This window comes from Oncorhynchus clarkii, chromosome 25, assembly GCF_045791955.1.
Source record: "Oncorhynchus clarkii lewisi isolate Uvic-CL-2024 chromosome 25, UVic_Ocla_1.0, whole genome shotgun sequence".
NCBI classification, from domain to species: Eukaryota; Metazoa; Chordata; class Actinopteri; order Salmoniformes; family Salmonidae; genus Oncorhynchus; species Oncorhynchus clarkii.
Window position 1 is genome coordinate 3,190,869 of NC_092171.1, and position 15,954 is coordinate 3,206,822.

Sequence of the window (15,954 nt, forward strand, 5' to 3'; positions counted from 1 at the left end):
GTGTGTTCCTTGTTCTTCATGATGCTCTCTGCACTTTTAACGGACCTCTGAGACTATCACAGTGCAGGTGCATTTATACGGAGACTTGAATACACACAGGTGGATTGTATTTATCATCATTAGTCATTTAGGTCAACATTGGATCATTCAGAGATCCTCACTGAACTTCTGGAGAGAGTTTGCTGCACTGAAAGTAAAGGGGCTGAATAATTTTGCACGCCCAATTTTTCAGGTTTTGATTTGTTAAAAAAGTTTGAAATATCCAATAAAAGTCGTTCCACTTCATGATTGTGTCCCACTTGTTGTTGATTCTTCACAAAAAAATACAGTTTTATATATTTATGTTTGAAGCCTGAAATGTGGCAAAAGGTCGCAAAGTTCAAGGGGGCCGAATACTTTCGCAAGGCACTGTATATTTAACCTATAATTTAATTAGGGAAGTCAGTTAAGAACACATTTTTTATTTTACAATGACGGCCAGACCCTCCACTAACCTGAACAACGCTGTGCCAATTGTGCGCCAGCCTATGGGACTCCCGATCACGGCAGGTTGTGATGCAGTCCGGGATCGAACGATGGTCTGTAGCGATGCATCTAGCACTGGTTTGCAGTACCTTAGACCACATCGCCACCTGGGAGCCCAGACAATGACAAGCAAGATTAGGGTCAGCTCCATTCTTTACAGACTAAAATAATGAAATTCCATTCAGGAATAGGACATTGCCTGTTGAAGTTCACATAATTACAAATCAATAAAAATAACGTAGTATGCTCATGAATTAAAACATAAACTGTCAAGAAGTCGGTGATGCTTTCTAATGGCTTTCCCTGGTCTTGAAAGTCTGTTGGATTCCAGTCTGTTGCATGCATGCAATAATTTAAATCTGATCACAGGCCGCTGACAGGCATAACAGAAAAAATTGCATTAAACTATCTTCTGCAAGTGTGGGGGATGTGATGTGAAATATTGCCTGGAGAGCATAGAAGAGGAGAAATCTCGATGCCATCAGTTTTGTGTCGCCTGATCTAAATACTTGAAACCAGAACACCTCCAATGGAGGATTATAAAGCATACTGTATATCCATAAGAGCCATATCCATATCACCCATAATCCCCTGCGAGACTAGCAATCTGACTCGTGCTGGCAATTGACCTAAGCTGTGATGCTATCTGATGTGTGTGCTTTCAAGTAAATGGACACAGATGCCCCATACTGGTTGCCTGGATTTGTGTGAGGAGGCAGTGGTCAAATATAGCAAATTGATTTTCTGGTTTTCTATCTACTGTTTGTGTCTGTATATGTATCTAGTATAACATAGGCTAACTAAAAACCTTGAAAACCCACAATGCCCCACCGCCCTGACACATTTCGTTATTCCCACCTCAGCCCAGAGGAGCTGAGAAGTTGGCGGTGTGTCTCATCCTTTACCGTGTAGCCTCTGACTTATTCCCCTTTCCAAGCTGAGAAACGTTCCTCAGAATAGTGGAGAACTCGTGCCACCCAGAGGAATAGCTGTTCCCTGGCAGACAGAAAGCAGCACAGCCATGTTAAATTCACAGCCTCCTTTCTAATGGAGCCACACAGCATCATTGGGAAAAGGAAAGAAGAACACTGAAATAAATGAGGCAGGAGGACAGGCAATGGCCCGTAAAATAAGAGCAAAATAAAACACTGCTCAGAGATTCAACGAAAGCGACGAGCTGATGTGTTTATTTGTTTGTGTGTGCCCAATCGAACAAGAAAGGTGGGGTGGGTTGGCGGATGTATTTCTAGTCCTGAAAGCATGAAAAAGACAGGCAGTCATCCTGAAGACGAAGGGCAAAATATCAAACATGCGTAAGTCTGTGATGTCTTGAGGTGTCTTTTCATGGGGAGGTTTTAAACAGTGGATGGAGATCCCTCCTTTTCTTTTATACACGTTGCACCTCTGTCGGGTCTGGGTTCATCAAAGCTCTTACAGGAAGCCATATGTAAGGTTTGATGACCAGCGACAGATTTAGACTTTTTATTTTACATAGTTTTGTATTTTTGGGGTATTTTACCCCCCTTTTTCTCCCCAATTTCAAAACAAGCAATGTAGAAAATCATTGTACCATCCAAACCGTGGTGAAATATATTTTAAATAACCATAAATATTATAGTATTGTAAAAATCAGATAACATGCTATCTTCACCCCTTCCAGTCACCATGGGTGTCCCTCAAGGATCCACCCTAGGCACCACCATCTCCATTTAGGCAAATAGTGTTTCACGAAATGTTAACGAGTACTTCATACACCTCTTTGCCAATGACACCATTCTCTATACATCTGGGCCCTCAAACTCTGTGCTAACAAGCCTTCAATCAACCTTCACTCACATCAAGCATACCTTCCTCAACCTGCACCACCTCCTCGACACAAACAAAAAGCTATGCTGTTCTACAGGAAAAATCACATCGACGTTCCCCTTAACATCTACTTAATAGATGGGTCTGCCCTGGAATTTGTCAGTGCATACAAATACCTGGGATTCTGGCTGGACATGCCACTATCATTCCACACACACACAAAAACAATCAATAATCTTCAAGGAAAGGTCAAGTCCAGAATAGGCTTTCTCTACCGAATCAAATCTTAATTTACACACTCTATTAAACACTTCCTGGTCTAAATGACACTACTCCACATCCTGGATTATGGGGATGCCATCTACAGGACGGCCCCAAAGTCCAAAAACGTCAGTAGTGTCCTAACGGTTTGACCTACTAACTATTATGACCCCTATATGGAAAGGGGAGACTCACGAACATGGTGTTCTATGTTTTGCACAAGTGTTAGGGGATGGTTCCATCGATGTGCCAACTTCTGTTTGTATCGTTCAAACAGTTTGGGCTACAAACTAATGTAAACCAACAAGTGTCACGGGACTCATCTGAAGGTAACCGGTACTGTTTTTTTTAAATGAATGGAAGTATGAAAGTAGTTTAATTAACACAAAAAAGTAAAAACATTTTTTTTTTAATCCTGAGCTTTCTTATATCTCATAGATATAGGACAGACACTTCAAATCTTGTTTCTTAGGATATATTTTTTGACTGTCTTTTTTTGCCATTTATGAATGTGTTATTCAGTGTGTTTCTCTGGGCTATAGTAGTAAATCCCAAATGTAATATTTTATCCCCCCCCCCAAAAGTATATATATTTTTTTGATACCTAAAGGGGTTCTACAATTCAAAATCCAATAGCTAAATTAGCCATAGTATGACAATCTTAAAACAATTCCATATGTCAGCTTAGAGTGTATATTGTTTGTATGTATAGTACAAGTCAAAAGTTTGGACACACGTACTCATTGAAGGGTTTTTCTTCATTGTTCCTATTTTCTACATTGTAGAATAATTGTGAAGACATCAACACTATGAAATAACACACATGGAATCATGTAGTAACCAAAAAAAAGTGTAAAAGAAATCAAAATATATTTTATATTCTTCAAAGTAGCCACCCTTTACCTTGATGACAGCTTTGCACATTCTCTTAACTTCTTCGATATAGGGGGCGCTCTTTTAATTTTTGGATGAAAAACATTCCCGTTTTAAACAAGATATTTTGTCACGAAAAGATGCTCGACTATGCATATAATTGACAGCTTTGGAAAGAAAACACTCTGACGTTCCCAAAACTGCAAAGATATTGTCTGTGAGTGCCACAGAACTGATGTTACAGAAAAAACCCAGATAATAATACAATCAGGAAGTGGCGCATATTTTGAAACCGCCTCATGGCAATGACTCCTTATATGGCTGTGGAGGAGCTAGGAGTCAGCTTACCTTTTCCACGTTTTCCCCAAGGTGTCTGCAGCATTGTGACGTATTTGTAGGCATATCATTGGAAGATTGACCATAAGAGACTACATTTACCAGGTGGTCGCTTGGTGTCCTACTTCGCAATTATTGCGTAATCTCCAGCTGCAGTATTTTTCTGTTTGGCTCTGATGAGAAACCGACTGCCAGGAATGATTTTTCATCGAATAGAATTGTGAAAAACACCTTGAGGTTTGATTCTAAACAACGTTTGAATGTTTCTGTCGATATTATGGAGCTAATTTGGAAAAAAGTTTGGCGTTGTAAGTGACTGCATTTTCGTTTTTTTTTTCTTAGCCAAACGTGATGAACAAAACGGAGCTATTTCTCTTACACAAATAATCTTTTTGGAAAAAATGAACATTTGCTATCTAACTGAGAGTGTCGTTGTTGAAAACATCCAAAGTTCTTCAAAGGTAAATTATTTTTTTGAATGCTTTTCTTGTTTTTGTGAAAATGTTGCCTGCTGAATGCTAGGCTTAATGCTATGCTAGGCTATCAATACTCTTACACAAATGCTTGTGTAGCTTTGGTTAAAGCATATTTTGAAAATCTGAGATGACAGTGTTGTTAACAAAAGGCTAAGCTTGTGTTTCAATATATTTATTTCATTTCATTTGCGAATTTCATGAATAGGAAACGTTGCATTATGGTAATGAGCTTGAGGCTATGATTACCCTCCCGGATACTGGATTGCTCGACGCTAGAGGTTAAACAGCTTCACCTGGAATGCTTTCCCAACAGTCTTGGAGGAGTTCCCACATATGCTGAGCACTTGTTGGCTGCTTTTCCTTCACTCTGCGGTCCAACTCATCCCAAACCATCTCAATTGGGTTGAGGTCGGGTGATTGTGGAGGCCAGTTCATCTGATGCAGCACTCCATCACTCTCCTTCTTTGTCAAATAGCCCTTACACAGCTTCGAGATGTGTTGGGTCATTGTCCTGTTGAAAAAAAAATGATAGTCCCACTAAGCGCAAACTAGATGGGATGGCGTATTGCTGCAGAATACTGTGGTAGCCATGCTGGTTACGTGTATCTTGAATGAGATCATCCGTTCACCTACTCGAGTCTCAAAGACACGGCGGTAGGATCCAAAAATCTCAAATTTGGGCTCATCAGACCAATGGACAGATTTCCACCGGTCTAATGTCCATTTCTCGTGTTTCTTGGCCCAAACAAGTCTCTTCTTTGTATTGGTGTCCTTTAGTAGTGGTATCTTAGCAGCATTTTGACCATGAAGGCCTGATTCACACAGTCTCTTCTGAACAGTTGATGTTGAGATGTGTCTGTTACTTGAACTCTGTGAAGCATTTATTTGGGCTGCCATTTCTAGGCTGGTAACTCTAATGAACTTATCCTCTGCAGCAGAGGTAACTCTGGGTCTTCCTTCGCTGTGGCGGTCCTCATGAGAGACAATTTCACTGTAGCGCTTAATGGTTTTTGCAACTGCACTTGAAGAAATGTTTGAAGTTCTTGAAATTTCCGTATTGACTGACCTTCATGTCTTAAAGTGGACTGTTATTTCTCTTTTTTTTTGCCATAATATGAACTTGGTATTTTACCTAATAGGGCACTCTTCTGCATACCACCCCTACCTTGTCACTAACACAACTGATTGGCTCAAACGCATTAAGGAAATAAATAATTTCACAAATGAACTTTTGACAAGGCACACCTGTTAACTTAATATGGCTGCAGGGGCAGTATTGAGTAGCTTGGATGAAAAGGTGCCCATTGTAAATGGCCAGCTCCTCAGTCTCAGTTGCTAAGATATGCATATTATTATTAGTATTGGATAGAACACACTAAAGTTTCCAAAACTGTCAAAATATTGTCTGTGAGTATAACAGAACTGATATTGCAGGCGAAACCCTGAGGAAAATCAAAACAGGAAGTTGCTTTTATTTTGAAAACTCCATGTTCCATTGCCTCCCTTTGCTGGATTTAAAGGGATATGAACCAGATTCCTTTTCCTATCGCTTTCTCAAGGTGTCAACAGTCCTCAGAAATAGTTTCAGGCTTTTATTTTGAAAAATGAGCCAGAACGATAACATTGCGTCAAGTGGTCACATGAGTTCTGCTTGCGCAACAGAATTTGGACAGCCATTGTTTTCCCCTCTCCTAGTGTGAAAGACATTTGCGGTTGATATATTAGCGATTATATATTTTAAAAACAACCTGAGGATTGATTATAAAAAACGTTTGACATGTTTCTGTGGACATTATGAAAACTATTTGGAATTTTTGTCTGCGTTGTCGTGACCTCTCTTTCCTGTGGATTTCTGAACATAACGCGACAAACAAACGTAGGTATTTTGGATATAAAAATTATCTTTATGGAACAAAGGGAACATTTGTTGTGTAACTGGGAGTGTCGTGAGTAAAAAACATCCGAAGATCATCAAAGGTAAACAATTAAAACTGAACACTGCAATAACCAAAAACAACAAAGATAGAGAGTGAACGAAACGTAACAGTTCTGTAAGGCGAAGACACTTAAAACAGAAAACAACTACCCACCAGCACAGGTGGGAACAGGCTACCTAAGTATGGTTGTCAATCAGAGACAACGATAGACAGCTGCCTCTGATTGGGAACCATACCAGGCCAGACACAGAAATACAAAACATAGAACAAAAACATAGAATGCCCACCCCAACTCACGCCCTGACCAAACCAAAAATAGAGACATAAAAAGGAACTAAGGTCAGGATGTGACAGTACCCCCCCCCCCCCCCCCCGTAAAGGTGCGGACTCCGGTCGCAAAACCTGAACCTATAGGGGAGGGTCTGGGTGGGCACTTCACTGTGGTGGCGGCTCTGGTGCGGGACGTAGACCCCACTCCACCTTAGTCTTGGCCCACTTATGTGGCGCCTCTGGAGTGGTGACCCTCACCGCCGACCTCGGACTGGGGACCCTTACCGCAGGGCCCGAATAGGAGGGAGACTCTGGTGGCGCAGGACAGGCGGTAGACTCTGGCGGCTGCGGACTGACGGGCGGTTCTGGCAGCTCTGGACAGGCGGGAGACTCTGGCAGCTCCGGACAGGCGGGAGAACCTGGAGGGAGGAGACGGAGAGACAGCCTGGTGCGTGGGGCTGCCACAGGACCCAGGAGGTCTGGTGCGTGGAGGAGGCACCGGATGGACCGGGCTGTGGGGGAGCACTGGAGAGCAGCCTTGGCACCACTCCTCCAGGCTGAATGACCACTTTAGCCCGGACCCTCCAGATTGCAGGCACAGGTTGAACAGAGATGTGGGGGAGCACTGGAGATCTGGTGCATTAGGCTCAATGCCCACTTTCGCCCGACACAGCACAGCATAAAAATCATCTTTATGGAACAAACGAAACATTTGTTGTGTAACTGGGAGTGTCGTGAGTGAAAACATCCGAAGATCATCAAAGGTAAACAATTAAAACTGAACACTGCAATAACCAAAAAACAACAAAGAGAGTGAGTGAATGAAACGAAACAGTTCTGTAAGGTGAAGACACACAAAACAGAAAACAACTACCCACCAACACAGATGGGAACAGGCAACCTAAGTATGGTTCTCAATCAGAGACAACGATAGACAGCTGCCTCTGATTGGGAACCAAACCAGGCCAAACACAGAAATACAAAAGAACAAAAACATAGAATGCCCACCCCAACTCACGCCCTGACCAAACAAAAAAATAGAGACATAAAAAAGGAACTAAGGTCAGGATGTGACACTGAGATTATTCTTTAGAGTCAAGTACATTTGTTCAGACCTCATGTGTTCCTTGATTAGCACCATTCTTTCTCGCTGTTGATAATTCTAACTTTATATCATCCACTGGTGAATTGGGAGAAAGTGAGATGATTGCCTTCTAAGAGCTAATATGTTTTTTTTGCTGCAGTGCTGCCTACCAGCATTAATCGTCTCTGATTTATTGGGTGTTAAGGAGCTGTCGTCACAAGGAACATAATTGATGCGAAGCATTGAATATTTACATTCATGCATTATGAAATGTATTTTACTTTGTCCCAGAAGCATTTAACTGGGCACTCCCACATCATAAAATGGAACACACCTACCTTATTTAGGGAAAACAGTAAATAGTTGGGATTTGGGGCCATTTTCATAGTAAAAACGTTTTCTTTGTGTTAAATACAGTCTGTGAACAACCTTAAAATATTTAAATTGATGGTTCGGATTAAGGGATGCCAAGGTCATATTTTTCCATATTCTGTTCTAGTTAATGTGTTTTTCAGATCCACTTTGATCTGTAGACCATACTTTATTAATGGCTAGCTCTGAAAATGAGCTTTTCAAAAGTTGTTTATATATTATATAGATTTTTATTTTTGGGAGCCCAGATAATTTATTTATAAATCTGATCATTGGATGGTTAGGTAGTTGGGTTTCCAAAGGGACTATCGGCCAGCATAGCTAGTGTAATCTTTTTAGAACTTTTAAGATTAATAATTTTTCAGGAGGCAAGCTGACTTGCTTTCAAGTAATTCTTACCACTCTCATTAAACAAGAATTACCATAATAGTATTCTGCTATATCTTGCCTTCCACATTTGAAGTGAGACTCTACCACAAACCATTAAAAAATATACCATTATGTGTCTTAACCCTACCTCTCCTCTGCAGTAGATAAACAATACTACAAGTAGTGATGTGAGAATCAAATTATGTTTAACGCAAATCTCATATGCATACTCTATGAATATCTACTCTACAGAGCAACCACCATACTTGATGAATTACTTCGTAGATAATTGCTGATTTATATGCCAGTCAATGAGTCGCTAGTGCTCCTAATCTCCCTGTTAACCTTACCTACTGTGGAGAGTTACAGGGAGCCCAAAGGGCAGAGAGAAAGGGTTGACAGCCGTGATAAATTCAATTAACATAGAAAGGAACTAATGTACTTTAAAGCTTATTTCACATTTATAATTGGGAGATGTTGTGGGATTTCTTGATTTGGTTACAGGTATGGGAGTACAGCTCAAGGACAAAGGACATGGTGGCATTGATTGGGGATTAAATAGAAGACAGACACTCTGACATTTGGTTCAGCCATGTTTACAGAGTACATGTGAGGGCGTCATAAAATTTGCACCTGATTATACCGTACATGATCATTCATAAAAGCACTGCTCTTTGTTTGGAGTCAAAGACCATTATCCACCAGTGTTTTATCATATTTCACAAGTAAAATAGGTCTTAGAATTCTGACATTCCAACTGTCATTATGATGACCGCAATGCACTCATTAGGCAATAAAGCATGAGAACCCAGGGATTATCGTAAAATAACTCCAGAGTTAGGCCAGAGGGAAAGCCAAGAGCCGGGGAACAGCCCTTAGGAGGGAGTTATCACATGATAATTCTCAGGTTCGAGGGCATTATTGCTTTTATTAAACAGTTGCCAACATATATAAAAGAAGATTCACTTTAATGAAAACGTGATTATTTTAACCTTTCTGCGCACGGAACCCGGTAGCGGGATGAAATTCGACAACATACGGTGATCGCTACATAAATAGTCATATTGAACATTCATGAAAATACAAGTGTCTCACATGTTTCGAAAGCCTAGAATCTTGCTAATCCAACTGCATTGTCTGAGGATAGAGCCCCATAAAAAACAACTATTTCAACCAGCACAGGCATAACAAAATCACAAACTACAATAAAATAAATTGTTTACCGTTGACGATCTTCCTCTGTTTGCAATCCCAATGCTCATTGTTACACAATGAATGGTCTTTTGTTTGATAAAATACATTTTTATAGCTTAACACGAAACATTTTTTGAACCGCTTGTGTCGTGAATTCCGTCTCATTCCATTTTCAACGACACATTCGAGGTAAATACACACACAAAACGTGACTTTTCCAGTCATGTTTGGTTTCATTGCAATCAACTGGTTTTGTTTGTAACACAACCAAACCTGATGTGTCATTTCGCGGAAAGTATTGACTGAAAGAAAACGATTTGAAGACAACAGGTTATTATTATTACATTATTGTGCACCAATGATTTGCCCGCTGTTTCGTTGATTGACTGTAATTTAACCCAATGACCACTGATCGTCTTGAAATCTAGCTGGGTAGATAACCAATGAGCTGAGGGAAACGGCAATATGTAACGTTTATGTTTTGGAAGACCAACCCGTGTAGTAAACTCCGGCGTAAAGAGGTTCATTCGCCATTGACGATTCATACCGGAAGGAGCTGCGCATATTCAGCTGTTTATATATCAATCAGTATGGCGACTAAGTCAGGGAAAACTACATCTAAGTCTAGATATACAGATGTACACACAATTTTAGAAGAAATTGATTGAGGACGATTCATTTAGCGATTCCCAAGTGGAGGAATATTTTTTGAACGGATAGGACATCGTTTTGGACTGGTAAGTTCTTTTCATGCTAATGCCGTTGTTTGAAATTAATAATATAAAATATTATTTGTGAAATGAAATAGCCTATTTGAGGCTTTTGAATGGAGGGCAGGCCCACAACAATGGCCAAAGTGAAATGGAGACAGTAGATACAGCTGGTCTGTTGTAATATAATAATGACAGTAGATCTAGCTGGTCTGTCATAATATAATAGAGACAGTAGATCTAGCTGAAATGTCATAATATAAATGAGACAGTAGATCTAGCAGGTCTATAATAATATATTCAACCTTATGTTCCCTGTACTCTATATATATCTGTTTATTATACCTGTTGATACAGGGCTCATGTGTGACACTATTCTAACTGAACATTTTATTTCACAGTGACACTGACTCCGAATGGGAGCACACAGTGCAAAGGTGTCCATCCCCTACTGAAGCTGGTTCATCCCGCTCCTGCCACAAGTGGTGTTCATCTGCCCAAATGTATTTCTGCATGCATGGATGTGCTATGGCACCTGGCATCAGCAGCATAATATTGTGTAGAGGACTGAGGGTCTTCCAAATATTGAAAGTGTTATTTTGTAAATGTATATATATTTTTTCATGTTTTTTCTCAATTTTTTTTGGGGGGGGGGTGTGTTAGAATACCATTTTGGTATTTTGTATATAGTTATTCCATTCAAAATGTTTCACTTCACCAATTTGGCCATTTGGGTACATTTGGGCTACTTGTGTGGGACACCTGGGTGACTTCATGATGAATGTCATGTAGCACACTCATTTTGAAACTTTGCACAAGTACTGTTGCCCTCTTATGTTTTTCACTGAAATTGTCCCCATCATCCTATCTGAATGTTTGTTTTATCTTGTTCATTTTAAAGATGATGATACAACAATAAAAATAAAAAACATGTTTTTTTTCATTGTATTATCTAAACCAGATCTATTGTGTTATATTCTCCTACATTCAATTCACATTTACACAAACTTCAGTGTTTTCTTTCAAATGGTACCAAGAATATGCATATCCTTGGTTCTGTGCCTGAGCTACAGGCAGTTAGATTTGGGTATGTCTTCAGGCGGAAATTGAAAAAAGTAGGAGGGTAGCTCTAAGAGGTTTAATGAGTAAATTAATTTTATTTAATCCTTTCACCAGATGATATAGTCCGGGTAAAAACAGGTTGTTAGTTCTGAGGTTGATAACCAAACAAGCTGGCTGTTTATTCTATTTTCATGTTTCGACCCAGTCATTCATTCAATTAATCCAATGTTGTTATGCAAAAAAACCTTTATGTAGCTAGCAGAGGTTCAATGCTGACGAGAGACAACTGAAAAAAATTATGATTTAATTAAATTATAAATAGGCAACATCCAGCTGATTGTCAAGTCTATAAGATGGTTATCGAGGATAGCTAGGCTGACATTACTTCTCCTTTGCTAACTAACTAGCCAACACTCAATCACATCAAGCAGCTGAAATGACAGCAAACTACGTCCATTTTCATTTGTTTTACCTTTGCTTCTATTGCCATTTAGTTGTATATATTAATTCTAATGATCCTTATAAATGAATTCGCCTGGACCAGAGAAGCCGTCAGCCTCGGGATTGCTAAAAAACCTGTAACATCTTCAACAGGTCAACTAGGCACACAGTGAGGTTCATTAACTTTCACTGTACCAAACAAAATGCTAGGCAATAAGCATGGGGAAGTAATGTTGAGATTTTTCTGGGGAGATTGAGTTTATGAATGCTGGGCTGCGGGACAGTGGACGCACATTGATACTTGGAATGTACAGTAATTATGACATTTTGCGTTATTGAATAACTAACTGTTATCAACCAATCAGCATCCAGGATCCAAAAGGTACTGTTTTATAATGACATCAAATACAATTTTATTTGTCACGTGCTTCGCAAACATCCAAACGTACAATTTCATAATGAAATCAAATAACATTTTATTTTTCACATGGTTCGCAAACAAACGTTTTGGACTAACAGTGAAATGCTTACTTACGGGCCCTTCCCAACAACGCAGAAAGAAAGAAATAGAAAAGTAAAACACGTAACAATAAAAATACAATGATTAACAATAACTTGGCTATATAAAAGAGGTAGCAATACAGAGTCTACACTACATGCTTGTCGAATTGTCATTCCAAAATAATTGGCATTAATATGGAGTTAGTTCCCTCTTTGCTGGTATAAAATCCTCCACTCTTCTGGGAGGGCTTTCCACTATATGTCGTAACATTGCTTCAAGAGCATTAGTGAGGTCAGGCACAGATGTTGGGCGATTAGGTCTGGCTCGCAGTCGGTGTTCCAATTCATCCAAAAGCTGTTGGATGGGGTTGAGGTCAGGGCTCTGTGCAAGCCAGTCAAGTTCTTCCAGACCGATCTCAACAAACTATCTGTATGGACCTCACTTTGTGCCCAGGGGAGTTGTCAAGCTGAAACATGAAAGAGCTTCCCAAAACTGTTGCCACAAAGTTGGAAACACAGAATGTGTCATTGTATGCTATAGCATTAAGATTACCCTTCACTGGAACTAAGGGGCATCAACCAAACCCAGATGTGTCCGTCAGAATGCCAAATGGTGAAGCGTGATTCATCATTCCCGGGAACACGTTTCCACTGTTCCAGAGTCCAATGGCGGCGAGTATTAAACCACTCCAGCCGATGCTTGGCATTGCGCATGGTGATCATAGGCTTGGGTGCAGCTGCTCGACCATGGAAGCCCATTTCACGTTGAATATTTCTCATGCTGACGTCGCTTCCAGAGGCAGTTTGGAACTCGGTAGTGAGTGTTGCAAGCGATTTTTAAGCGCTACACGCTTCAGCACTCGGCAGTCCCATTCTGTGAGCTTGTGCAGCCTACCACTTTGCGGCCGAGCCGGTTACTCCTAAACGTTTCCACTTCACAATAACAGCACTTACAGTTGACCGGGGCAGCTCTAGCAGGGCAGAGATTTTACGAACTGACTTGTTGGAAAGGTGGCAACCTATGACGGTGCCACGTTGAAGGTCACTGAGCTCTTCAGTAAGGCCATTCCACTGCCAATGTTTGTCTATGGAGATTGCATGGCCATGTGCTCGATTTTAGCAACGGGTGTGGTGGCTGAAATAGCAGAATCCACTAATTTGAATGGGTGCCCACATACTTTTGAATGCATAGTATATATAAGTATAGTGCCTCTTTCCAATGCCTCCCAGCACCTCCATCCCCCAAAATAAATGTAATTATTATAGAGTTATCTTTTTTTTAAACCGTCTCGCAATGCAATTGAAATTGTTCATGTTCTCTCTGTCACCATCTTGCAGGTGAAAGGATGAGCCAATGAGGCAGAATAGCGCTTCATCACTGGCCAGGGAGAGAAGCCACCTTGCAGCACTCATCCTAGGGAGGATAAAGGGAGACTTGATTGTTTGTTGCCATCAGGGAGACGACGACAAGGTCAGTACACACTAACAAATAAAAAAAATACGGACTTTGTTATCCAATTGCCATGATGGGGACAAAGTTTTGTGATTGCTGGTGGCTGGATACAGCTTAGATGCTGGAGGTGTAGTGCTCCACACGTGTGCTTCGGCATATGCAGTTGCCTGGATCATGATAAGATGAAAGCCTGCTGTGATTCTCCATATCCTCTTTAGAAAAACAATATTGCCTTCCCACCCTCTCTTCATCTTTCCCTTCTGCCTCAAGATGATCAATCATAATCAGCTAACTAAGTGAAAGCAATATAGCGTCAAATCATTTATCACTTATTATAGGATAGGGATGGGGCCCAATTGTCATTAAATGTCCAGGAAAGGTTTAATCCTGCTGCAGGAGGCAGCGCGTTTGCGGCGGATTCTGCAGCCAAAGTTCCAGCAAGGTTAAGTCCACACCCAGCAGGAAGTATTTGGATTTTAATTGCTTCCCCATAGATTGTCGCCACCGCACAGAGAAACTAGGTTAATTGCGTAAGATGAGAAAGCCACTGGTGACCTTGATTAATGATTGCCAAACACAGTTACTGCAGCGAGCCGCTGCCACATTCACTGTGTTTGCAGGTTATTCTGTCACTGACAAATAATGCTTGAGCAAGGGAAGACAGAATTAATGTGATACTGGGTTTGTTTTTTAGGGGCTACTTTGCTCAACCACAAAATATTGAATTAGCTTGTATTTTGCGTGCTAGTAGTGAATGACTGAGGACACAACATTTGAGCACCAAGTTTCAAATAGAGGCCTTTCAGAGAGTGGAGTAAATGCTGGTACAGATAAGTATAAATAAAATAGATTGCAATTGCATTTATCAATCTGTTACTGCTGCTCTGCTCCGAACACCACCAGAGTGATGTGATAAACGTGGACAACATTTTAACTACCAACATTAAATGTTTCCAGGTTTAAACTGCTGTTTAATATATATATATGTTTTTTCTCTCAGTGAACTGGACTATGGTTACTTGCAGAAATAAGGATTGTGGGAGATAGGATCAAGGCCACGACATTCCCCCGAGGGCCGATGCATTGGCGATAGCGTTTCACAGAATATCTTGCCAAATTACATTGCTCAGTGAGAATAATGACACCTGTTTTAGAGTTGAAAATCCTGGGGCAATTTGAAGGACTACCGGGGTAAGGCAAGGACATGGTCAAATCATCTGTTTCATGACAGAAGTGTGGAATTATTCGGTTGTGTTACGTTCATTGATGGAAGGATCGGACCAAGGTGCAGTGTGGTTGGCGAACATCTTACTTTTATTAAAATGAACACTGAAAAACATCAAATTACAAAACAAACGTAAAGTTCTGCAGGCTACACAGCAACTATACAAAATCAAGATCCCACAAACTAAGGTGGGAAAAAGGCTGCCTAAGTATGATCCCCAATCAGAGACAACGATAGACAGCCTCTGATTGGGAACCATACCAGGCCAAACAAAGAAATAGGAAAACTAGATTGCCCACCCTAGTCACACCCTGACCTAACCAAAATAGAGAATTAAATGGATCTCTAAGTTCAGGGCGTGACAGGTTGAATACATTTGGAGGTGAGCCATGCAGCTTAAATGGGGTTTTAGTTTACAGTACACTCTTAAGGGCTAGGCGTTGGGCTAGCGGGACAACTTCCGGTGAAACTGTAGAGCGCGCAATTAAAATAAATAACCATGCAATTGTTTTAGGACGGCGCCCCACAAAATGTTTTTCCAAAATGTTTCATAAATAGCGATTAAATATTCACTTATTTTTTCCTCCGATTTGTCATCCAAAGGGTCCCAGCTATCACATGTTTTGTTTGTTTTGTTAGATCAAATCCTTCTTAATATCCCAAAAAGTCAGTTTAGTTGGGGCCATCAATTTGAGTAATCCACTCGTTCAACGTGCAGAGAAAGGAATCTGAAAATCTACCCTTAAACTGTTTCAACAAGTCAAAATACATTTCTGTTTACTCATCAGATAAAATGTAATCAAACTATTACTACTTTCTGTATGTTCAATAGGATACCGATTTTAGCAGGTGTGTCTTGTCTTCATGGCACGCGCAAACACTAATTTCCAAGACTGTGTCCCTGTACTAAAACTGATATTTCTTATTATATTTTTTTAAGTTACAAGCCTGAAACCTTGAACATAAAGGGGCCTCGCCCTTTTTTATTTTTCACCTTTATTTAACCAGTTAAGCTAGTTGAGAACAAGTTCTCATTTACAACTGCGACCTGGCCAAGAT

General features: G+C 40.4%; 1 protein-coding gene across 1 annotated transcript in view; it reads left to right on the top strand.

Annotated features, from left to right (window-relative positions):
* Positions 1-15,954, top strand: part of LOC139383404 (leucine-rich repeat and fibronectin type-III domain-containing protein 2) — a 241,115-nt gene that overhangs the window by 63,115 nt on the left and 162,046 nt on the right. The window contains exon 2 of the mRNA XM_071127944.1: positions 13,556-13,688. The gene's annotated coding sequence lies outside the window, so the exon portion shown is untranslated. The remainder of the gene's footprint in view (positions 1-13,555; positions 13,689-15,954) is intronic.